Here is a 27,046-nt window from a genome sequence, read left to right as displayed (position 1 = left end):
GGACATGAGTGGGGGTGGGGGGGGAGGATAAGGACACCTATGTAATACCTTCATCAATAAAGAAAAAAAAAAAGAGAAGTCCATATACAGTGTCAGTTTCAGGTATAGTTTCATCATTCCGCTGTCTCCACGTCTCTCCTAAATTCTAAGCAATTTTTTTCAGCTTTGCCTACCCTCTTTTTTTTTTTTTTTTTTTTGGTAAGGACAAGGAAGTGTTTTATTTATTTCCAACAAAAACATTTGTAACATTATTAACCCTCTTCAAAACAGAGAATCCTATAAAATGCACCCAGCAATCTCTATTTGTATATAGCCAGGGATATTAGCATCTGGAAGGGGGGTTGGAACTGGAAGAAAAGCCAAGGACTAATTCCATTAACAAAAAAAAAAAAAAACAAGCTGCGTTAAAAATAGCATTTTTCTACTTGTCAGTAGTGACACTTTCCCCTACTATGTGTATGAAAATGTGAAGCAGGAAACAGTACCTGGGGAAGCATGGATCAGCAGCATCAAAGGTGAGGCAATGCCCTGGGCTGGGGGATTTCAGCCCCTCCTCCAAGCAGACCACTGTGACACAGTGCGCCCCGGGGAGTTCTTTCCAAAAAGACACCCCCACACCCCACTCATCCTGATGGACAGCTCCAGCACCCTCACTTCTCTTGCTTGTAGTTAGTTGAAGAATCTTTCATTTTCTCTTACTGTGGAGTCATTATCACAACGAGCAAACATGCAATAGCACCTTTCTTTCTCCTTATCTGTGAGGTCCCTGTAACAGCGGGCCAGTTTCTTCAGCTCATGATTGACGTCATGTTTGAACTAGAAAAGCCGGGGCCTTCTGGTAGTCATGAGGAGACAGGCCTGACCGCACTGGAAGAGGGCTTTGGCATTTTTTTGGTCCATGATCAGAGCCTGAACTCCACAGTGGAGTAGCTCCAGCCACAGGTAGTTAAAGAAGAGGTTACAGAGCACGAGAAGTTTGGCAGCTTCCATCAGGTGCTGCTCTTCAGCGGGTGCTGATTGCCAGTGGAGAAGCAATAAGGCCCATTTCTCTCTCCCTTTGGCATCATAGAAACGATTTTGGCAGAAAAACTACTTGCCAAACTCCCGTTCAGTAGCTGCCACTTTTAGGACCTTCGGAAGTAAAATTTGATCTTGTTCCTCAGCTGACAGGGCACAAAACTTGTTTGATTCAACACAATCCAGGAAGTCAAGTAGCTCAATCTGGAATCGGACCGTGGTGTTTTGGGGATCAAGGGTAGGTTGCCCAGTGTTTCATAAGCATAGGTCGGTTTGAACAGAAACCTGGCCAGCTCTCCCCTCCGCATGCTCAGAAGGCCCAGCTCCATGACGCAAAGTGTAATATCCTCTCCAAGCTTCATGAGCCGAGGAGTTTTACTAAATCAATTAGAATCAAAAAGGCTTGTCTATGCCCTAGCTCAGTGATCGGCAAACTCATTAGTCAACAGAGCCAAATATCAACAGTACAATGATTGAAATTTCTTTTGAGAGCCGAATTTTTTAAACTTAAACTATATAGGTAGGTACATTGTTATTAACTTAATTAGGGTACTCCTAAGCTGGCCTATGCTAAAAACTCAAGGGGTCAAAGAGCCGCATGTGGCTCACAAGCCGCAGTTTGCCGACCACTGCCTAGCTGGTCTGGCTCAGTGGATAGAGTGTTGGCCCACGGACTGAAGGATCTCATATTCGATTCTGGTCAAGGGCATGTACCTTGGCTGCAGGCTCGATCCCTGGTCCTGGTCAGGGATGTGCGGGAGGCAACCAGTCGATGTGTCTCTCTCACATCGATGTTTCTCTCTCTGTCTCTTCCCCTCCTTTCCTCTCTCTCCAAAAATCAATGGGAAAAATATCGTCGGGTGAGGATTAACAATAACAACCAAAAAAGGCTTATCCATGTGCTCCAGGTACCCAGAATATTTCACTGGCACCGAAGCATCCAGTGGCACCAGCTCACCAGCACCCTCTCAGATGATGTCGTTCAGCATGTCCTGGTCCCTGGAAATGTCCCGCATCCACTGCCGTAACCTCTGACACAGAGAGCAGCTATCTGCTCTGGACCCCGCACTTTGCTCAGGTGCCCTGAGGAAGATTGCCTACCCTCTTTTAAAGGCTGATTTCAGACAGTGGTTTCATGTGGCAGTTTACATCCAACCATTCAACCATTCAAAACCCAACCTTTGAGCTAAAAAAGCTACATGCAAACCAACCCCTATGTCCAGGGGAGTATCATTTGCTAATTGCCTTAGTTACATGATTTTTCAAAGTGATGTGGTTGTATACACCTTACTCTGTGATGCTGGTGTGAGAATCCAAGTCCCTTGGCTAGTGTATGGGTTTGTTGTTGTTCTTGTGTGTGTGTGTGTGTGTGTGTGTGTGTGTGTGTGTGTGTGTGTGTGTTTTATAAGAGAATATTTATTTGGTAGATTACCAAATAAATAGGTAGAAGAAGTACTTCCTAGAAGAAATGGGCTTAGGAAACAAGTTATAAAGGTTAAGGAAGAGCCCTAAGAGCTTGGGAGTGAGGAAGCTAGTGGTAAAGTGCAGGGGGAGGGGGGTGGATGGCATGGGCTTGCTCCCAGAAGGGAGAGCACAATTGGGTCCTCCTCCCTAAGGGGTTTAAGGGCAGAGATTTCAGGGAAGGTCCCTGGGGAAGATCTTATTAGCATATTCGACAGCTTTCCAGGTGTGTGCTTTCAGGGTTGTGGTCTTCGCTGATTGATTGGCGGGCACCAGGGCAGGGAGGCGCCCAGGTGCCTGCCAATTATTCAATGCAGCTGGTCCTGAGGTCAGCCCTGGCTGGTTTTTCGCTACTGTTTGTTTTTATACACTATCCAGCATCTACACCTCAACATAGCTGTCTTTTCTCTATTCTACATTATGCTCATATTATGGATTCATGAGCAAAGGGGTGCCTGAGGTATATAAGGTATGTTAAGGGCCAACTCTTTGGAGTGTGATAATGTATTACAATGCAACACATCAGAGCTATTCCCGAGTAGATCTAGCTCCCAAATTTCCCTGAAAACCAACCTCTTAAAGTAATTCCAGGATAGGGGAAATGACGCCACCTGAATGAGCAGCCTATACCTGACCAACTTATAGGATAATGTGGAATTCTGTTTAACCGTGGCACTTCAAGATCCCATTTCAAAATCTTCTTTTTACTCCTCAAATTTTCCAGGCATGCACATCTCTCAAGATATCAAATATGATAGTTTTAGGAGCCAACCAAGTTATACATAATGCAATTTTATGTTCCTAAATTAACAAAGTGACTTTAGATCTGTGAAGGGTGTTAAAAATTATATAAGCCATGTAAGTATTTTTATTTGTTCAAACATTTCCAGTTTCCTTCAAGGCTTAAAAGTTTCTGAGAACTTTATAGTTCCAAATAGGCCCAGCTTGTTATGTGTGGGGGGAAAGGTACTCTAAAAACATCTCTATTTTTTATGAGGGGCCTCACAACCAGCATTTCTTTTCTTTCTTTCTATCTTTCTATCTATCTATCTTTCTTTCTTTCTTTTTCTTTCTTTTTTTTTTTTGCATCTTCTAGAATACCAAAAAATAATTTGGATATATTTATTCCAAAGCCATAGAGTACTTAGACCTCTTGCTTATTTCTAGTCATCATTCAATGAGGTCAAATAGAACATGGGACAAGGATTTGAATGTAAGTAGTTTATCTGTGAGATGATCCCAGAAAACACCAATAGAGAAGAAAGGAAGTGAGATGGGAGAAGAAAGCAGCCAATTCAGGATGTATTGCCTGTGAGCAGGTGTCTTGGGAGCTCTTGAGGCTCAATCCTGCTGGGGAATTCTGACAGAGAGACAGGAGAGAGTAAGTTCCAGTGTGTGTGTGCGTTATCTGACCTGAGGCAAAAGTAGCTGGAGCATTTATTCTGTGTTTTTTTTTTAGAAGTTCTTTTTTTAAATAAAATATATTTTATTGATTTTTTTTACAGAGAGGAAGGGAGAGGGATAGAGAGCTAGAAACATCAATGAGAGAGAAACATCGATCAGCCGCCTCCTGCACACCTCCCACTGGGGATGTGCCCACAACCAAGGTACATGCCCTTGACCAGAACTGAACCTGGGACCCTTGAGTCCACAGGCCAACACTCTATCCACTGAGCCAAACCGGTTAGGGCTGGAGCATTTATTCTTTAAACCCTTTCCATCACTGGTAGGGGGACTGTCCCCAAGGGGGGATTAACTCCTGGAGATTTCTATCCTTCCCATGCAAAGATCAGGAGAAAGCCCATAAGCAAAATGTCACAGATGCCTATTAGAAGGATGCTAATAGCATGCACTGGTCCAGTGAGTAGAGGATATATGGGTGGGACACCAACATATTTGTAACAATGCTTAAGGCCAAAGGATTAATTTGTACTTATTGGAACTAGTCATAAGCAATGCTGGTTATTTTTGGCTGTAACCTTAAAAAATATTGCATTAAATGAAATTCCAATTTCTCAGGGCTTATTGAAATCATTCCATTTGCAAGGGTTCATGACAGAGTTAAAAAAAAGAGCCCTAAATTCAGAATGAGCAAAGCTAGGTTCTAGCCAAGACTCTGTGGCCTTACATACAATGATTCATGACTCTGGACCTCAGTTTCTTAAACATAGAGGTGTACAGCTAATGATAATAGCAAATACATATATGGCCTTATTACATGCCAGGTTACACACCATTCTGAGTGCTTTACAGATACTAACTCACAAAAACCTCATGACACTCAATGAGATGAGGACTAATATTATGATCTCCATTTTACAGAGAAGAAAACTGAAGTACAGGTGATTAAGTAACTTGAATGAGGTCACATGGGCAGTAAATGGTAGATCCAGGACTGGAACCCAAGTTATCTGACTTCAAAATCAGGATCCTTGCCCCAGCTGGTTTGGCTCAGTGGATAGAGCGTTGGCCTGTGGACTGAAGGGTCCCAGGTTCAATTCCGGTCAAGGGCGCATGTCCGGGTTGTGGACTCCATCCCCAGTAGGGGGCATGCAGGAGGCAGCCAATCAATGATTCTTTCTCAGCATTTGATGTTTCTATTTCTCTTTCCCTCTCCCTTCCTCTCTGAAATCAATAAAAATATATTTTTTTTAAAAATCAGGACCCTTAACTCTGATGAGGCTTTTCTTAATGCAATAATCTATAGGCCCTCTTCATTATTAGTAATCTGTAATTCTTGACCTCTGATAAAATCAGGCAGGAGAATGGTATATACATCTACCCTATGTTTTGACTTCTATTATTTGACACAAGCCCAACTTGTGTCATTCCTGTTGTGGAATAATTTACAAGATATATTTATAGAAGCCATCAATAAGCAGAAAACATCATGTCCCCAGTAGGTCCTAATATACCCCCTCTGGAAGTGGCAATCCATGTCTGCACCAGGGAGAGATGTGATTTAAATGCCTTCCTTAAAAAAGAAAAAGAATCATCCTACCTTTCCAATACACTTGCAAATATTTCACCAACTGTGGAAGCTTTAAACCATCAAAAACTGATCTGCCAGTTTTATTACCATCGTACATCCTTTCAAAATTTAACCTACATTTGTTCAAGTAAGATGCCAATAAACCAGTCATCATCACTATCAGGCTAGAATTTTCAGTTTGCACTGGAGAGTTGTAATAAATATCAGCTCAAGGTAATCATTAGAGGCCAATTTCTAGCATCTCTTAAAGTCTGATCCAAAAATCTCAGAATATCACTTTGAAATGTCGGCAAGTTTCTCTTTGAAGTCATATTATTATGATAAAAGTAATATGACTCATTTATAAAATGTGCTAATGTCCTACTACCTACAGCCTACTATGCTAGTAATTGAGACTTGAGGCTAATGGTATCTATTTAATATCCCTCCCTTTAAAAGCTTAAGATATAGCAGGTGAGAGTGATACAAGACAGTAATACAAGAAAGTGCATGGCATGTACAGAGCTAGACTCTAAGTGTAAGGTGAATATGGAATTGGCCATCCTCAATGGCCTAAATTGTTGTAATAGTGTCTAGTGGTGATGACTGAAAATATTTATTCATTCACTAAATAACTATTGAGCGCCTATTAACTGCAGGAATTTTGCTGTAAAGAAGGTAATTTTTGCAATAGAGAAGATGGATATGAATCCTGCCTTTATGGAGTTTACAGTTTAGTTTGATGATTGACAGATGAATTAACAACTGATCTACCTTTAGCATGTCTCTCAAGTCTCTTACCATAATAACCTTCAAGGAGCCAATTCTAACTCCTCAAACATCCACCCCTCATTGATTTTCTCCACTTCATGCCATTACTGCTTCTCCCGATCAGGTTAAGAAGGATTAGAAAGATGTGTTTTTAAAAGAAAGAGAAAAGGTCATCCTTTCTAACTATAAATCCTCCAACTACAGCCAAAGGCAACCAGGTGACAAAAAAAGGAGGCACATGGAGAGGGAACACAGCCATTCAAAGAGTGAAATAAATATGGAATTTTCTACATATTGAGGGGGCCAGGTTAAGGAGAGAGGTTGGATGAGCAATCAGGCCAACAAACATCAGAAGAGATTATAGAAACCTACCTTTCTCTTCCCTGGGGTCACCTTCAGATCGCATCCTCTTTTGAGCCTTTGGAGGCAAATTTGCCATTAGATATGTTTTGTTTGTTATATAAGAGAAAAAGAAAAAAATTCTGAGGCAGGAAGGAGGTAAGAGGAAAGAATGGACCAATGGTGCTATGAAATGCAAGTGCTAGCCATTATAAATAGCAATGGTAATGAAATGCATTATGCCTTTGACATTCTTTAAAGTTTCTGGACATTCTGCCCACCCTTATGAGCAAAAATTCATTTGGTTCTTTGCTAACTTTACGCTTAGATTTTTCACTATGAACAGCAACCAAGAATGTGAGTCTGGCTATGATAACAAGACTCAAGCACACTCCTTGGCACATACTTTGGTCTCTTATCAGATGACCTGCCTGACCTTGACAGCCTTTTCTGTTTCAGCACAATATGCAGGATGGAGTGTAAGTGTAACCAGTTCTAATTCCTTTTATCCCCAAAGGTTCCGAAACCAGCAATCTTGGAATGATCCATGTCTTGCAATTCTCACATTTATCTTATCTCTAAGACTAATTCTCGTGTTCCCTTTGGTGCTACTGGAAAATAGTCTCACCTTGACCTCCAAAAAGAACTAAAATCACTATATATATATCTTGACCTCTTCTTGTGTCAACTCTTGCAATGCTACCTCCTATTACCTTTCTAAATCCCTTTTGAACATTATAATTCTATTTATTATAACCACCCCAAACTCTCACTCATGTAAACTATAGTTATTTTAATTATTGTTTTTAAACTCCAGGTTTTGGAAATTCAGCATGTATCACTTCTTACAGCTTAGTTTATAGCCAAGGGTTTTTATACCACTTATGTCCGTTTTCCACTGTAAAATTTAATTGGAGAATTAAGGCAAAGATATGGCTAATCCAGGGAAGAGCTTAAAGATAAAAATAAGAAATTGAAATGGTTTTATCACCAATATTGGCAATTCTCCCACCATTTTACTACTTCTTGCTTTGAGTTAGAAGAGAAAATGAATTAAGACAAAGAAAAAAATCAGAATAAGAGAAGGGGTAAGAAGGACCCTCAGAATCTGGCAAATAAAGAACTGAACTTTGCCTCCCATCTTTCCCAGTCTTTTATCAGGTGCTGTTTTGCATTGGACTTTTGGAGAGGTGCTTTTGTGAGAAAGAGTCTTTGTGTCTTGAAAAGAACATGAACATTGAGAATGGATGAACTTGGACTCCAATCCAAGCTCTGTCACTAACTTGCTGTAAGACTTTGGACAAGTTACTTATCCTTCTCTGAACTTGTTTCCTTATCTTTACAATGGGTATAATACATGCTTCCCCATAGGATTGTTGTGAGAGTTAAATGAGCTAACCTATAGAAAGCATCTGTCAATGGAATACACTTAAGATATGGTCCATCTCTTCCATTACCCTGAACTGAAAGGTTTTTATCAACACACCCAGTGCCTGCTTCAGACCACACCAGAGCACCACCCAATTAGCTCCACAAATGACACCACAAAAGAGAGGAACTGTCAGGTACCAGAGCCTTGCTAAAGTGAATCCCATTCCATGGGGTCACCCAGGTACAACAGTTCATCCACTGTAGTCATGGCCAGGCCTCACAGCCAGCCCACTTGAGAGTCAATTGCACCAACAGAAATCAAGATTCAACTACAACAGAAGGACACACACAACCCACACACGGAACACCCCTAGAGCACCCAGTTCGTCTGCCACTGAGACCCATTGGATACCCACTACATAAAGCCACTATGACAAGATCGGGAGACAAAGCAGATCTACCTAATATATAGGAGCAAACACAGGGAGGCAGACAAAATTAGGAGCCAAAGAGACATGTCCCAAATGAGAGAAAAGGACACAACTCCAGAAAAAAAGAATTAAATGAAATGGAGGCAAGCAATCTACCAGACACAGAGTTCAAAACACTGGTTATGCCCAACCAGCATGGCTCAGTGATTGAGCATTGGTGGAGCTATGAACCAGGAGGTCATGGTTCGATTCCTGATCATGGTATATGCTCATGTTGTGGGCTCAATCCCCAGTGTGGGCTTGCAGAAGGCAGCCAATCAATGATTCTCATCATTAATGTTTCTATCTCCCTCTTCCACTCCCTTCCTCTCTAAAATCAATAAAAATATATTTTAATAAAACAACACTGGTTATAAGGAAGATCAATGACTTTAGGGGAAGAATAGATTAACTCAGTGAGAATTCACACAAAGAAATAGAAATCATTAAAAAAGAACGAGTCAGGCCCTAACCAGTTTGGCTCAGTGGATAGAGCATCGGCCTGCAGACTGAAGGGTCCCAGGTTCGATTCTGGTCAAGGGCATGTATCTTGTTTGCGGACACATCCCCAGTAGGGAGTGTGCAGGAGGCAGCTGATCAATGTTTCTCTCTAATCAATGTTTCTAACTCTCTATCCCTCTCCCTTCCTCTCTGTAAAATAATCAATAAAATATATTTTTTAAAAAGAACGAGTCAGAAATGAAGAAGACAATAACTGAAATGAAGAATACATTGGATGCAATCAGCAGCAAATCAGATGAAGCATTGAATCAAGTCACCAATTTGGAAGACAAGGTAAAGGAAAACACCCAATTGGAATAGAATAAAGAAAAAAACTCAAAAACTGAGGATAGTTTAAGGGACCTCTGGAACAATACCAAGCTTAACAATGTTCACAACATAGGGGTACCAGAAAGAGAATTGAGAGATCCAGGAATTGAAAAACAATTTGAAGAAATAATGACTGAAAACTTCCCTAACCTGGTGAAGGAAATCGATATGCAAGTACAGGAAGTGTAGAGAGTCCAAAACAAGATGAACCCAAAGAGGTCCACACCAAGACACACAGATCCTTGAGTCCTAGTACAGCTGTCCAAGCCAAGATGCCAGACACATGGGTTCATTCATCTTAGATATAACAGCCCCAGTTGCTATCTGACTTGAGAGACCCCAAGAGAACACAGCAGAACCACCCAAACCACAAAATTGTGAGAAATAATAAAAAGGTTGTTTTAAGCGACTAAATTTTCAACAATAGAAAACTGAAACAGTTGCCAAGATTTGAAGGGTCTTGAAAGCCATGAGATCTGCACTAAAAGAAATTAACGAAGCAACAGTCCTGATTGGAGTTCAATGAAACAATTTTGGAGACGGAGGATAAGGGTATAAGAGGGTACTTTGCAACTATTCTCACATTTAGTTATCACAAAACACTATGAGGTAGACACTATTATCCCCCTCTTATAGATATAACATTGAGATCAGAGAGCTTGACAAACTCACCCCAGGTCACAGTGTTAGAGCTGAGACTAAGATCAGGACTCTGGTTCCAAACCCATGTTCATTACTTCACCATGATGCCAAGAGAGGGGGGGAAAGAGAGAGAGAAAGGAAATGTTGTATTTGAGAGATATTTAGGAGGAAGACTTTATAAATATGGTGAATGACTGGGATATGTCTGGGTCATGGAGAACATTGAGCAATGGTATCGGCTTCTACCTCTGTGTATTATTATAAATGGTGCATGGTTGCATATCACAGAATTAAAAGTAAACAATCAGGTAAAAAGTAACTAATTCTATATATAAAGGAATAAGTTGAATATGGTGACATTTGGGGTTTTTGCTTTTGGGTAGTGTTTTGCAGAACTCATAATATGTATAAAGAGGATAAAATATCTCTAACTCAGCCCTCCAAGTTTTAGGTCAGAAGTTGCCTTACTACAAGCCCTCTGAGGTTTTATACTAGTGCTAAAAGTTATTTACGTTAAAAACCATTGACAGAAAATATTTCTTTCCTTCACTATCCGAAGTATAGGATTTTTTTTAATTCATCAGAATTAGAAGGGGAAAGTTCAGCAAAGTATTTTCCAGAAATACAGCAACGCCATAAAAATAGTATATTAACACCATTTTTCAAGAACTGAAAAATGAAAAAAGATATAAAAGTAAAAACTGTATTCACCAGAAAAACACTATCCACACATTCATCCATTCTGAAGCAACAGAGGTAAGATAGAGACTATTCCTGTGAGGGCCATGGACACTCAGAAAGGAACAAAAATCAATCAAGGATCCCATAGGAAACTACCTTTATTTTTACTGTCTTTTAAAATGAGAAATAAATGTCCTCTGCTTTAAAAATGAACAAAAGGAAAGACAAATTACTATCCAATGTAAAAAGTTTATATTAATTATAAAATTATACGTCTCTTGAATCTGTGCAATGAATACAGAAAATAAAGAAACTAAGTGAACCCAGGCCTTGCTGATTCCACAGCCCATGGACTCTCCAATACACCAAACTGCCTATTACAGAATCAAAAGAATTGTTTCCCTAGAATGTAGCTCCTGGAAAGGGAGAAGTAAGAGGAAGTTTTCCAGAGGAACACTGTGCTTCAGGCAGAGTGAATTTTCTGTTCCCCGAAACACACCACACTCTGTTAATATGGTGTGATGGACTGAATTTTCCAAACATAGCCACAATATCGGTGTGACTTCCCAGGAGCGGTCAGAAGAAGCCTTGCGTTTCCTTCCTTGGGCTTTTGGACTGCTCACTCTCTGTAAGATCCCTTTTTGTATGCTCTCTTAGGAGCCCAGTCACCATTCTGTGAGAAGCCCAAGCCACATGGAGAAGCCATGTGTAGGTCCACTGGTCAGTAGTCCTGCTGAGGCCAACCATGGAGTCATCCCAGACTTGGGAGGGAATAAGCCTCCTTAGGATTGAAGCCACCAGCTCTGAAACCACTCCAGCCAATTGAGCCTTTCCAGATGAGGACCCAGACACTGGAGAACACAAATAATTCCTCCCCACCATGCCCAGTCCCAATGCCTGATCCAAATAATCTGTGACCATAAAAAAGACTGTTGTTTTACACCAATAAGTGTTGGGGTGGTTTATTACATGGCAACAGATAACCAAAATACACTGAGTGGCCAGATTATTATGATCTCTGAACGCATAATAATCTGGTCACTCAGTGTATATCCTATATAATAAAAGGCTAATATGCAAATTGTCCCCTCGACCAGGAGTTCGACCATCAGGCAGGCTGGCCAAAATCAAGAAACCCTGGCTATTCATAGTCCTAACATGAGTTTTAACTATAAATGGTATCATGAAAATGACATGTGCCTATCAGTTTTAAGAATTAATAGACTAACAAATTAAAAACTCACCTCGTGAAATCAAAATTGTTAATCTCATATTGATCTTCTTAACCTGTCCAACATTTCAACTGCACATTTTAGCTGGTTCCTTTCTAGCTATACATTACACTTTGGAAACTTCTGGTTTCCAGTCCAGCATGTAATGCATTTGGAAGTCATCATTTCCATCCATACAACAAGAAAACACACACACACACACACACACACACCTAAATAAACTGAATATAGTCAGAGGGCAAACTGTTGCCATCCAAAATTGGAGAGGCAGACAGGTGAGTATAGAAAATTACAAATCACAAGAGCAGAAAACCATGAGCAGAAACTTCTGAGGGAACTAGGCTGCTGCAGGAAAGCCTAAACTGTAAATGATGGATTGCTGGAGGTTCACTATGGACACACTTGAGAGTCACAAACTCCAAGGGGCCTATTCTTATGGGGGCTCCCACTTTTGTCAGTTTTACCTCCGGAAGCCCTACCAGGATCGCCTGGTGAAGACTGGAGAAAAATCTCCTGGAGCTTCCAGCAAGAGGAGGTGGGAAGTAGCCATTTCAAAATACACTCCACAACTGCTCTTAAAATAAATTATTTCATGCCAGGTTATTTCACTTATATGTGGCATCTAAAAAGCAAAATGCTATAAACAAATAAGCAGAATGAAAACAGACTTAGAGACAGAGAATATTTTGACAGTGGAAAAGGTGAAGGGATTGAAAAGACAGATTGATGGTTACAAAATAGTCATGGGAATGTAAAAGTATAACATAGGGAATACAGTCACTAATATTGTAATAACTATGTATGGTATCAGGTGGGTACTAGATTTATTGGGGTATAAGATATACATATGTCTAATCATGGGGTTGTACACCTGAAACTCATATAATATTGTATAACAAATGCAACTTAAAAATAAAAAATTAAAAATATTTTTAAAAAAGAAATGATTTCACCAGAACCTAACTGACCTGGTGAAACCAACTCCAGCCCTCCCTAGCCTTCCTTTCTCACCTAAGGAGGTAGAGGGTGGGTAACTGAGAAGGACTAGTGAAGTCCACAGTCAGGGGGACAGGCTTACTAAGAGACTTAGCCCTAATCATGCTTTCCCTACCCTCTACCTTCCCACTGTATCACTAAACTTCTATCTACCTCAATTCCTTTTATCCAGTGCATCCTATCCAGCTTTCTTTTTAAAAATTTTTAATTTATTTTTAGAGAGAGAAGAAGGGAAAGGCAGAGAGCAGAGAAAGAAACATTTGATCCCCGCACACACCCAGACCAGGGATTAAACTGGCAACCTGGGTATGTGCCCTGATGGGAAATCAAATTGGCGACCTATTGGTGCAAGGGATGATGCTCAACCAATTGAGCAACACAGCCAGGGCCATATCCAGCTTTCATGAAAATTACAAGGTATAGTAAAAGGCAGGGTCAGATATGGGAAGGCTGTTACTGGAGCTTAAAATAATTATGCTTAACATGCTAAGGACTCTAATGGAAAAGGCAAACAATATATGAGTATATAGGTAACATAAGTAGAGAGATGAAAACTTTAAGAATTTTAAAATGCTAGAAACCGGAAGTTCTGTAAGATAAATGAAATGCCTTTAATGGGTTCAGTGGACATACCAAGGAAAGAATCAGTGGGCTTGAAGATATGTCAATAGAAACTTCCAAAATTAAAATGCAGAGAGAGAAAAAAAGAGACTGGAAAAATGGAGAATATCTAAGAACTGAAAATTACATTACACTTTGGATATAATAACAGCATTCTCATCTGTTACCCATACTTGTCAAGAAGTTAATCACAGATGATTAATCCAATACTTATATACATATTCATCCATGTAGGAGGAGGCCTGAGTCATGAATCATAAGTATACACAGACACCTGAAATGTTGACAAATTCTCAATATTTTGAGTAATGAAATAGCATTTATAGAGTATATACTTCCATGAGGAAAAACACCTTTCTAAGAATGGTTGTGTAATTTCTGATTACAAATTTTCTTTTGGCTGGAGGTGGATGCTCAATGGATAATGTGTTTAAGGGAACTAGGGTAGACCTGTAAGGCAGCATTGTCCAATAGAAACATAATGTGAGTTACATGTGTACTTTTAAAATGTCTAGTAGCTTCATTAAAATGTAAAAATAAACAGATAAATTGAATGTGGTACTACATTTTACTTAACTCAATCCATCCAAAATATTATCCTTGGAACATATAACAAATATTTCAAAATTATTGAGATAGTATACCTTCTTTCTTCCACACTAAACTTCAAAATCCTACATATCAAGTGCTCAATCACTATAGTATTGGATAGCATAGCTCTAGAGCAAGCATGTCAAACTTGCTTGCTCTAGAGCCTTATATCTCAACAAGAGGTCTGGTGCATGAAATTCATGCACGGGTAGGGTCCCTAGGCCTGGCTGGCAATCAGGGCCAATCAGGTTCCCTGCCTCCCCACCTCCTCCTTCCCTCACTCCCTCAGCGCCCCACCACCACCACTGGTCGCCCGCCATGTTCCCAACTGCCCCCCCTGGTGGTCAGCGCACGTCATAGTGAGCAATCAAAATCCTGTTCTCCCAGTTGAACTCCCGAGGGGACACTATGCATATTAGCCTTTTATATATATAGATGTGTGGTCACCAGCCAGAAGCATCGGAAAAACCTGTGAACATGTTAAAATTCAGAATCTTTAGTCTCACCCAGATCTGAGTCAGAATCTGCATTTTAACATGAACCCCCCGCCCTCGTGATTCATGCACATTAAATTTTGAGAATCACTGGTGCAGTTTGATGGGCCTTCAAGAGAAATGAGTGAAGCATGGAAGAGCAATAGGACAGTATAAATTTTTTTAAATATGTTTTTGTTGATTTCTGAGAGTGGAAGGAAGAGGGAGAGAGAGAGAGAAACGTTGAAGAGAGAGAACATCCATGGATTGCCTCCTACATGCCCCTATTGGGGATCAGGCCTGCAACCAGGGCATGGGCCCTGACCAGGAATGGAATAAGAGACCTCTGGAAATTGAACCATGATAAACCACTGAGCCACACCAGCTGGTAGACAGTGTAAATTTTGATGTGCTCTAACAAGCTCCCAGGTGGTACTGATGCTAATGGTCCTTTGGCTACAATTTGCACAGCAAAATCTCAGAAGGTTTAGTCCAGAAGTATCCATTTAGTATTTTCTCTTTTCCTGCCACTAGGTCAGATAAAAATGTGCTAGTTTTAATCTAGCCCCAGAACAGCCTATGTCTACTTGGAGAGACAAGACCATTGCCAATGAAAACACCAGAAAGCAATAAAGGGAAGCATTACTAAAACAGCAAAATATTGAGGCAGAAAGAGAATGCTATGGGCTATCAGGGATATGAACAATCTGAATTTGGGTCAAAGTTATCAGAAAATGAAGCTTCCCTGGTTGCTGGAGAGCAGCCTAAACTGGGCTGTGAAAGGGAATAGCTGCCTTTAATGAACAGGTGACAACATGGATGGACCTTGAGAACATCATGCTAAGCAAAATCAGTCAGTCAGAAAAAGCTCAGAACCTTGTGATTTCACCCATATGTGAGATATAAAACTGAAACTCAGAGACACAGACAACCGTTTGGTGGTTATCAGAGGGAAAGGGTGAAGGAGTGGTAGAGGGTAAATGGGTGACAAAATATATGGGGACAAAAGATGATTTGGCTTTGGGTAGTGGGCACACAATGTAATATACAGATCATTATCATAGAAATATACACTTGAAACCTATATAACCCTATTAACCAATGTCACCCCCAAAAATTTAATTTTTGAAAAAAGGTGAAAGGGTGGACTGGAGAGTCTGGGCTCTGGTTATGGTGTGCAATGATTCCTGGTTATTCACTGTTTTCTTTAAATGATCGCTAAACGTTTTGATTTTGCACATATATCAATAAAAATATTGTTAACTCATCCTCAGATTATGTATATTTAACACATCCTCATATGATATATATCTAAAATAAGAAAAGCATAATATGCAAATTAGACCTTACGTCCTTCGGGATGACCTTCTGGACGAAGCCAGGGCTGCAAGGGAAGCCCGGATCCCGGGTGCCCGTAGGCGACCGGAGGGAAGCCCAGGTTCTGGGTGCCAGAGGGAAGCCAGTGATGGCAACCAGGGGAAGGAAGGTCTACTCTTGCATGAATTTCGTGCATCGGGCCTCTAGTGTACTTATAAGCTTTATACACATACCATACCGATCCATAAATTAAGTATTAATAAATATTTCTTAGTTCTTAGAATAAGTATACGTTCATATTCTGTAGTGTCCCACGTTTGGGCTCCAGTTTGTAGTGAACCCCTTTCATGTCCCGCGTGGTTCAGGGTTCAGGTTCAAGGTTCGGGCTCTGGAGGAGGCCGCACGCAAATGAAAGAGACTAGAAAATAATTAATTTGGAAATATTGGGGGCCAGGCGGGAGCCCAACTCAAGGGGAAGGACTCTGCTTTGCTCTGGCCTAGAGATTCCTTTTATTAAGACTACTAGAGGCCCGGTGCATGAAATTCGTGCATGGGGGGTGGGGTGGGTGGGTATCCTTCAGCCCAGCCTGCACCCTCTCCAATCTAGGATCCCTCTCACAATCCAGGACTGCTGGCTCCCAACTGCCTTCCCCTGCAGGCCTGGTCCCCCCCAACAGCCCTCCCCTGCTGGCCTGGTCCCCCCAACTGCCCTCCTCTGCCGACCTGATCCCCCCCAACTGCCCTCCCCTGCTGACCCGATCACCCCCAACTGCCCTCCCTGCTTGCCTGATTGCCCACAACTGCCCTCCCCTGCAGGCCTGGTCCCCCTCAACTCCCCCCCCCTGCAGGCCTAGGTCCCCCCTAACTGCCCTCCCTTGCTGGCCTGGTCACCCCTAACTTCCCTTAACTTCCCACAACTGCCCTCCCCTGCAGGCCATCTTGTGGTGGCCATCTTGTGTCTACATGGGGGCAGCCATCATTGACCACATGGGGGCGGCCATCTTGTGTCATGGTGTGATGGTCAATTTGCATATTACTCTTATATTAGATAGGATGGGTTCCACCCATAGCTCTGGGCAGGCAATTCCAGTAATAGCCAATCAGTAAGGATGTACATAAGACTAAAAGGTGGAGGTTGCTTTAGCTATCATTGTCTCAACTAGACAGTGGGTGTATGGCTCTGACCTTTCAGAGCTTCAAGGTTGACCAGCCTTCCGGGTTCCTTGTCCACACCTCTCTGCTAGTGAGGACAATGGGCGGCTTCCAACAATATTGCAATATCATCTCCCTGCTCTCTAATAGGTTTGGAAGCCCATCTAGCTCTAAAGGGTTATCTGTGATAGAGCTGGGCAAGCCTCAGTAGAGTTTTGATAAATGCTCTTCCCCTGTCAGATTCTTTATCCTTCAGGTCTCGGTTTAAATGTTCCTCATAGATTCCTTCCCAGACTTGACAATCTAACAACCTTGTTGATCTCACTCATCTCATCATTTTCTTTTCCTATATAATACTTATTACAACTTGTAATTCTTAGTTGGTTTGGGGAATCATGCCTTTCACAGCTGTCTTCCTCGCTGTACTGTAAGTTCTGGGATTTGGTCACCACTGTGTATCCAGCAATCAGCCCCAGCTCTGACACATAGGAGGTGCTCGATTCATTTGTATAGAATGAATGACAAAGGAAATAAAATATGGACATTATAGTCCTTTTAGTTCCTACATATGCTAAAATTTTCCACTATGTGATGATGTGCTGTCAGAACTAACTTTTCTTCCTCAAAAGGAAAGAGTCAGAGATAAGTAACCAGGCCTGATCCACTGGAGCTCAATAGTGACTAATTTACCACACCACTGGATAGACTGGAGGGGTAATAGGATACACAATATACAGGTTAAAATTTTTATCCCCATTTTAGTCCATTCTTAATTGCAACTCTTTTCATAAATGCTTTTCTGATATGCTGTAACAATCTATATTGTTTGGGCCTGTGATCCATATTGGGCTTAGTGGGGAAATGTTAGCTACTATCAAAATCACAACTCGATACTGAGGTTGAGGGAATCCAATCAAGCAACACACAGTCAACAGCAGAGGATTTGTTCTGTACTTTCTCTGGGTTCTTATTTTGTTACTTATAAAGTTCATGCAGTTGGTCATAGGTTGTTTGACTCAGTTAATGCAGCCCATATAAGCCAAGATCCCTGGTTCATTCACTGTGTCTGTACAACAAAGCATGTCCCGACTATAAATACTGATTATGTCTGACATGCCAAAGACCAAGATCCCCAGTTACTGTTAGACTTAATATTATCTCCTTTTCTGTCCACATCTTTCAACATTGTACAGACTTCCCTTTGATGTCATAATCAAACCACTTTTATACAATATCAGAGTCAGGTTGGTTTGTTTGGCTGACTGTAGGAAGCATTATCTAATTTTAGCTAACTGAGCACAAGTTTCCATCTCACTGTTGCATGAGTGTTTTAATAAATGCACTTAGAGATAGCCTTATATTGATGTACATTACATAAATATGCTATTATTGATCCTTGTACAGCTGCCTTTAATCAATTTTAGCATTTTCTTCAATAGATTCTATGCATGTATCATTTTGTCATTTCTCAATTGAGGGAGTGCTCAGAAGTTGCCAGAAGCAGCAAAAATTCACATTTATAGAATATCTTTTCACTGTATTGAGATTTTTCATCTTTCATAACCTTTCTGGAAGACATTTCTGAGGGATTTCTCAGAAGACAGATGCATCGGCTTCTGTGACTGATGACCGTCTGACTTCACAAGTGGCCTTTTTGAGAGGTTACCAAGACTTGACATGTTAACATCCCATAAATCTCCTGAGTTCTAATTCTAAAGCATACATTTGCTTGCCACCAGCCAGAGCACAGAGGAATGCTTGTGTTCCTTTCGCTGCCCTGCCTAAAAAGGAAAAGGGGGAGCCACTTTTGCATAGACATAAACCTGCGAGATGTCTTTGATATTTTATATGCATACCCTACTTCTCTCTCGCAGTCTCCAAGAAAACATGTGTGACCTTTGATAGTTCAGAAAAATCTTGTAAACCTCTCTCTGATGTTTAATAATTGCATTATTCTTCCTGGAATGATGTACCAGCCGGTACAGACAGCTTGTTGAACTCGGCTCATGGGTAAATGTTCAGTCTCATGCTGTTTTAACAATATTGGCTCCATCATCAGTGCAAATAGAAACAGTGGAAAGAATTCGAGGAGTGAGATATTTATTTGGAATTGAGGTTGTGATTATGTTTCGCCAGGCACTGCAGTGAAGGTGCACTTTCTGGGAGATGTCACCAAGTGTCACCAAGTCTCTTGTGAGGGCTTGCTCAATATTTGCTGGTGATGATTATGATATAAACCCATGAGGCAGCCGTCAGTTAATGAACCCCATGTGTCTAAATCAGCTCTGATTTAATTTGCCCTTCAGTAAAGATTAAAACATGAAGAAACTCAAAAGAAACATTTTTTAGAAGAAATATACTGCAGCTTTTGAATGAATGCACAAGCCATATATACCCTTTTAAAGGAAGATGTTGAATTTTTCCATTATTCCTCTCCAACTATGAGTGTCTCTTCTCTCCCTGGGCAAATTACATATATATGCAATTTATGTATGATTTATCCTATATAATAAAAGACAGATGCATGGACCTTGAGAACATGCAAATTGTCCCCACAGGCTGGAGTTCGACCTACCAGGAATTAGAGGTGTGCTGACCATCAGGGGGTGACGGAGGCAGACAGCTGGGGGAAGGAAGGCCCTGGCCAGCAGCCGCTAGGGACCCTACCTTGCACGAATTTCATGCACTGGGCCTCTAGTATATTTATAATTATATACAAATAACATTAATTCTAGAACATAATGCAACTGTCTTTATCATCATAAAATAGATGGTGTACAGAATATTTCTTGCGGTTGGATTCATGAACTTGCGACATTTTCAGAATGGGCTTGTGCTTCTAATATGAATTATTTGTCCTTCTTTTCCTCCTTCCTATTGTATTGATGGTTTACTGAGTATATTAGACTTCACATTATGGCCAACATCTTTCAGGGCCAGACTTACAAATATCTATACTAGTGGTTCTCAACCCTGGTTGCACATTATAATCACCTGGGGAGTTTTAAAAAGTCACTGTGCCAAGCTGCACTCTACACCAATAAATCAGAATTTGAGAGCCATGGAACCTGGTGTTAGTACTTTTAGAGCTCCTGAACTTCAATGTGTATCCATGAGTGAGAACCAATGATCTACACCAAGGGTGGGGAACATCTGGCCTGCGGGCCATATAAGGCATGAAATCATTTGGTCTGGCCCTGACAAGGCATTAGGGGTGAGTTAATTAAATACTTGGACCAAATATAGCAGGCTAGTTTTTAAGTTGATAATTTTGTATGGCCCTTGAATGGTGTTATTACACTGAGTGGCCAGATTATTATGACCACCTCATCAGTACTTTGTTGGACCACCTTTTGCCTTCAATACTGCGGCGATTCTTCTTGGCATTGACTCCCCGAGATGTTGAAAGGTGATGCGAGGAATCTGACACCATGCCTGATGAATAGCACTGTCCAGTTCTGTGAGATTTGATGGTTGTGGAACCAGCTGCCTGATGGCTCTTTTAACTTCGTCCCACAAATGCTCAATTGGATTGAGATCTGGTGATTGTGGGTGCCACCCTAGCAAGGTAAAGTCTCCCTCATGTTCTTGAAACCACTCCTGCACAATATGAGCACCGTGGCATGGCGCATTGTCTTGTTGGAAGAAGCCATCACCATTGGGATATGCCATCAACATGATAGGATGAACTTGATCAGCAACGATACTTAGGTATGTTGTGCTATTCAGACGTTGTTCCACATGAATTAAAGGGCACAAATCATGCCAGGAAAACATGCCCCAAAACATAACACTGCCCCCACCAGCTTGAGGGGTTGCACTCATGCATGTGGGGTGCATGCTTTCATGCTGTTTCTGCGAAATTCTCACTCTGCCATCTGCATGATGCAACTGGAAACGTGATTCATCGGAACACATGACTTTTTTCCTATGCTCGACTGTCCAATCCTTGTGTTCCTAAGCGAATTGGAGACACTTTATCTTGGTAACTGCAGACAGCAAAGGTGTTCGAACAGGCCTTCGGCTTCCATATCCCATACGATGCAGTGTACGGCTATTTTGCCTACAAACGTCAGGTGGTCATAATAATCTGACCACTCAGTGTAAATATCCAAAGAAAAGGTTCCCCACACCTGATCTAACACCAACAAATGGTTTGATTAGTTAATAGGCAGTTCTGAGTTAAAAATCTTAAGTTCCATAAAGCCATTAGACAATGACATAATCTAGAAAGATTTTACAAAGCAATACCTTGTAAGGATGGAAAGAAAAGACATGTTAATGTGACAGGTTTAACAATCATTGCATTCTCCGAGTAACTTTCCAAGACAGTATGTGATGGACTCCCTGAGTTCTAATCCTGTATCTCCACCTCTCTTTGTTGTTGTTAATCCTCACCCAGAGATATTTTTCCCATTGATTTTTAGAGAGAGTGGAAGGGAGGGAGGAAAAGAGGGAGAGAGAAACATCGATGTGAGAGACATACATCGATCAGTTCCCTCCTGCCCATGCCCCAACCAGGGAATCAAACCTACAACCCAGGTGTGTGCCCTTGACTGGGAATCGAACCCACACCTCTTTGGTGGATGAGCTAATGCTATAACCGCTGAAAAACACTGGCCAGGACTATCTCTCCACCTCTTAATAGCTGTTAAGACCTTGGGCACATTATATATCTCAGAGTCTCAGGTTTCTCTTCTGTGAAATGGAGTTATTACCAAAATCTACTTCACACTATGAAGATTAAGTGGACTAAGAGGACTGGCAAACATTTTCTGAAAAGGGCCTATAATTTCACTTTTATAGGTCATACAGTCTCTGTACAACTACACAAGTCTGCCACTGTAGCATAAAAAGTAGCCATAAACATTAGGTAAATTAATGGGCATGCCTTTGTTTCAATAAAACTTTATTTACAAAAACAGGTAGGGCCAAAATTGAGCACACAGGCTGTTATTTGCCAATGTCTGGACTAATACATGCCACAAGGTTGGTACAGTAGGTTGCCATTTTTTTTTTTTTTGCTTTCATTGTTATGAAGTATGGAAAGTAAGCCATCTCCTTGAAATTTACCCATTTACCCTTCTCTCTCAGCTCTACCTAAGCCTCCTTTCAAGCCAACCAGACTCCAGCTTATAGAACAGAGCTACAATGGTTACAGTTCCTAGGAAAGCAGAAGGCAGCATGTCACCTCTGTTTATGAGTCTTTTCTCCCCTTACTGTCACTACGGTCACAGAGCTGGGGAAAAACAAAACTAAGGCCAGAGCACAGGACCAGAGTTCACTGCTCTCAGTGGTGCATCACTTTACAGAAGCTCTCAGAGCAAACACCACCAACACAAAAGCCATTAGGAAAACTGTGAATTAAATCATGAGTCGTATGGAGCTGCAGAAATCCCAGAGATGCAATAAATCATTACTGTCAACTGCTCAGCATGAATAATAAAAAAAATCAATCCACTTAGCTAGAAATGAATTTGAAAATCGTGCTTTAAACAATAGTAATGTGTGAGCAAAATAAACAGAGAAGCAGTTCTGCTATTTCATCTTTCAAGGAAAGATAGAGGAGAGTGATACCAAGGCTTAGTTTCTGGTTTCTTTTGTATCAAGGCAGCAAGAATCAATGACGAACAGCTGTGTGAGTCAGCAGTTAGAAACAAAACTGAAGATGATGGTTCACTCCTTCTTGGCATATTAAACCCATCGTTTTTTTTGCAGGTTGTATTTCAAAGGCCAGATCCTTCCCAAGGCCCAAACTGTTCCTCGAATGCTTTCAACAAGTCATTTAGTCACTAATTAGAGGCCTGGTGCATGAAATTCATGCACTGGGGCAGAGGGGGGGGGTGTCCCTCAGCCTGGCCTGTGCCCTCTTGCAGTCCAGGACCCCTCGGGGGATGTCCACCTGCCAGGGGTATGGGGCTTAAGCCAGCAGTCAGGGATCCCTCTTGCAGCCTGGGACCCCTCACTCCTTACCACTCAGCTTGCTGCTCCTTAGCGCTGCCACAGAGGTGGGTGAGGCTCCCGCCACTGCCACTGCGCTCGCCAGCTGTGAGCCCGGCTTCTGGCTGAGTGGCGCTCCCCCTGTGGGAGCACACTGACCACCAGGGGGCACCTCCTGCACTGAGCATCTGCCCCCTGGTTGTCAGTGCGCAACATAGTAACCGGTTGTTCCACCAGTCGGTTGATTTGCATCTTAGGGTTTTATTATCTAGGATCATTTAACAATCACCTCAGTGTGCTCGAAGCTGGAAATGCAGAGCCCAGGAAGCCTCTTTCCTTGCCCTGAAGATCTCTCTGACCACTCTTTGAATTCGCTAATTCAGACACCCACATTCCTAATTTTCTCCCAGGAAAACTGATAAGGACCAAATCATATCTATTTTCTCAAATGGCTTCAAAGACCCACGTCATCATTTGGTGTCATGTAATTCTTTGGTGATGTACTTTCATCTTCAAAGTTTGCTTCCTTCCTGGAGCTGTCAGATAGTGGGGTGGCGGGGGGGAGGGTGTCTTTCTCATTAAATCCTTTCCCACAAAACTCTAGCATGTTTTCCTCATTTAAGAAAAAACTAAAAGCTATCTGACTTGTTTAAATGTGTGGAAAGATTTATGAGGAAAGGGAGAAAAAAAAGTGACAAGAACCACTGATAGGAATTTGTCACAGTTACTATCTGCAAACTCATAAAAATAAGGACGGGAGCTGGAGAGTCAAATAGCCTGATGGCAATGAAGTTCTTATTCCGGAGTGCATCTGTGGTAGGTACAAGGTACAGTAAGGACCCCCAAAGATGTCCATGACCTAATCCTCAGGGCCTGCGAAGATGTTACTTTACCATGTAATGAGGACATGGCAAAAGAGACTTTGCAGATCTGATTAAGTTAAGGATCTTGAGATTGGTAGATTATCTGGGTGGGCCAATGTAATTACAAGGAAGCAGGAAATTCAGAGTCAGAAAGAAAGAGACTTGAAGATGCTATGCTGTTGGCTTTAACAAATGGAGGAAAGAGCCATGAAGCAAGCAGCACAGACAGCCTTACAGTGGTTCCCAACATGGGGCACAGGCCCCACAGGGGGGCAATTTGATTTTTAAGGGGGGCAATTCGAGAATGAATTCTTAACAGTGAATTCTTTGCATTTCTTAGGGTTCTAGGGGCCTCATATCTATAATAATAAAAGCGTAATATGCTAATTAGACCGGACGACCTTCTGGAAGAAGCTGGGGCTGAGAGGAAAGCCCAGGTCCTGGGTGCCTGCCAGCGGCCAGAGGGAAGCCCGGGTCCCAGGTGCCAGAGGGAAGCCGGTGCCGGCAGCCGGGAGAAGGCAGGCCTACTCTTGCATGAATTTCGTGCATTGGGCTTCTGGTATGGTATATAAATATATATCGTGACATGTTTATTCATTTCAGTTCTCTATTATGTTTTGAAACTTTATTTGCTATTTTTTCATATTACTTCATATTATTATTTTTGTAACAATTTCTCAGTGATTTCTTCCTCAGTACTTCAACCGTCCTTTTGTTCTTTTTCTTCTTCATGGATGCCATGTTCTTTGGAAGCTTGTTTAGATCAAGTTAATGGCCTTTTAGGCTTTCCTCCACGTGAATAGGAATTAACTTTTTGAATAATAAGTATTATATGTCACAGGGGCGGGGGGGGGGGGGGAGCATCAGGATTTTAGAGATGCTTAGGTGCGGCGTGGCCAAAAAAAGGTTGGGAACCATTGCAAACCGAAAAGGGCAACAAACACATTCTCCTCGAGAGCCTCCAGAAATGACCGCAGCCCTTGGACCCATTTTATATTCTGACCACCAGAACTTATTAATTCGTGCTGTTTTAAGACATTGAGGTCGTGGTAATTTGTTACAGCAATGACAGGACACTAAGGCAGCATACCTGTACAGGTGTATCGCTAACAGATACAGAAAGGGAGGGTACCCTTTAATCAAGTGTGCTAATTTGCCACGCCAGTTGATATGTTTATAGTCATGATATCAGCAAAGCAGTTTATTTTTTCACACTGCTTCTCTGTTCTAAATACAATAAGACTGTCACAATGGTTTGTTGGGAATTTGAGGCTATTTTAATGGAACAACATGTTTGTTTTTTTACATCAGATTATTTGTTCCAACTAATGGTTGAAAAACATAAGAAAATACAAACTAGCACTGGAGAAAATCTCTAAGAGAGGAACAACTCTGTGTTTATGGGTATGAATGAAACCTTTTTTTTTTTTTTTAGCTCAGGAGGGTGCCAAAACTCAAACACATTAATAAACTGTAAATAATCCTATCTAATAATAGACAAATATGCAAATTGACCATACCTCCGCCACGCCCACCATCCAATCAGAACAAGTATGCAAATTAACCCAACCAAGATGGCTACAGCCACAGAGAGCAAGGTTTCCTAGGTAACAGAGGAAGCCAAGCTTTCCGCCTGCCCTTGCCAGGCCTAAGCCTCCACTCAAGCTACAAAGTTTCAATTATAGAAGGTAAACAAATTCAAACAGAAATGGCGGCAGAATGGAGCTTGAGAGACCAGGTCAGGGTTGCCGGTGGCAACAGGGGAAGCAAAGCTTTCCACACACCCTGGCCGGGCCCACCCGCTTAAGCTACAAAGTTTCAATTATAACCCCAACAGAAATGGCTGCCAGCTGCGGAGGGATCCCCAGGCTTGGCTCCGCTCCAGGCTACAAAGTTTCAATTGTAGAAGGAAAATAAATTCCAGATACCAGGGCCTCCACTTGGGTTGCCAGGGGGGCATGGCCCGCCTGCAAACCACCACAGGCCCCTAGCTCAGGCCGCCCCATGCCCCAAGGGAACCCCACCCTGATCAGGGACACCCTTCAGGGCAAACCAGCTGGCCCCCACCCCTGTACCATCTAATAAAAGAGTAATATGCAGATTGATCATCACTGCAACACACAATATAGCTGCCCCCATGTGGTCAAAGATCCTGCCCCCATGTGGACACAAGATGGCCACCACAAGATGGCTAGCAAGAGAGGGCAGTTGGGAGGCACCCGGCCTGCAAGGGAGGGCAGTTGGAGGTGATCAACCCTGCAGGAGAGGGCAGTTAGGGGTGACCAGACCAGCAGAGGAGGGAAGTTGGGGGCAAACAGGCTGGCAGCGGAGTGGTTAGGGGGTGATCAGGCTGGCAGGCAGAAGCAGTTAGGGGCAATCAGGAAGGCAGGCAGGCGAGCAGTTGGAAGCCAGCAGTCCTGGATTGTAAGAGGGATCCCAGATTGGAGAGGGTACAGGCTGGGCTGAGGGACAACCCCCCCTCCGTGCACGAATTTCGTGCACCAGGCCTCTAGTTTTATCTTAAAAAACAAATGGCCCTGGTTTAAACAGAATGTTATATTTACATATTCCTAATTTTAATACAGAGTCCATTTTAAATCTCCACTTAAAAGACCCTAATTTATGTTCAAATTAAGTGTTCCAAAATAGGGATATTTTAGAGTAATGCTTATAACTGTTCAAAGAATCAGGGTCACTGTGGGTCGTGAGCCATCCAACAGGATTCCAGCTTTGACTGTCATGAGCTCTCAGTATTTTGATGGTATTATTAATCCCTAGCCCTTCACATACCCCTTCCTATGGCCAAGGCACTGCTCCAAGCACTTTGAAATATTAACTTTCCTTAATCCTCACAGACACCTTTTAAGGTGAACACTTTAAAATATATTTTATTGATTTTTTACAGAGAGGAAGGGAGAGGGATAGAGAGTTAGAAACATCGATAAGAGGGAAACATCGATCAGCTGCCTCCTGCACACCCCCCACTGGGGTTGTGCCTGCAACCAAGGTACATGCCCTTGACTGGAATTGAACCTGGGACCCTTCAGTCGGCAGGCCAACACTCTATCCACTGAGCCAAACCGGTTAGGGCTGAACACCCTTATTATACCTATGTTACAAACTAGCAAACTGAGGTGCAGAGAGGATAAGTGACTTGCCCTAAGTCCTAGAGGATTTTATCCCCCTGGAAAATGTCATGAAGGGGGCTTGGGGACTGTTGGCTGACTCTCAGAATAGATACCCCAGGAACTCTTCAGCAATGAGACAAAGAACTCACCCTGATATAAGGAGAGCAGAGGTCATGCAT

The 27,046-nt window shown here is 42.0% G+C and overlaps 1 pseudogene across 1 annotated transcript; it reads right to left on the bottom strand.

The window, feature by feature from the left end:
* Nucleotides 1–669: 669 nt before the first annotated feature.
* On the bottom strand, nucleotides 670–27,046 carry LOC307096084 (inactive peptidyl-prolyl cis-trans isomerase FKBP6-like; annotated as a pseudogene). The gene is made up of 3 exons: nucleotides 27,017–27,046; nucleotides 1,861–1,982; nucleotides 670–1,395 (listed from the first exon to the last, which is right to left on the bottom strand). The product of its transcript is annotated as an inactive peptidyl-prolyl cis-trans isomerase FKBP6-like (transcript).

This window comes from Cnephaeus nilssonii (genome assembly GCF_951640355.1).
Source record: "Cnephaeus nilssonii genome assembly, chromosome: X".
NCBI lineage: Eukaryota > Metazoa > Chordata > Mammalia > Chiroptera > Vespertilionidae > Cnephaeus > Cnephaeus nilssonii.
This window is presented reverse-complemented; position numbering and strand designations above follow the sequence as displayed.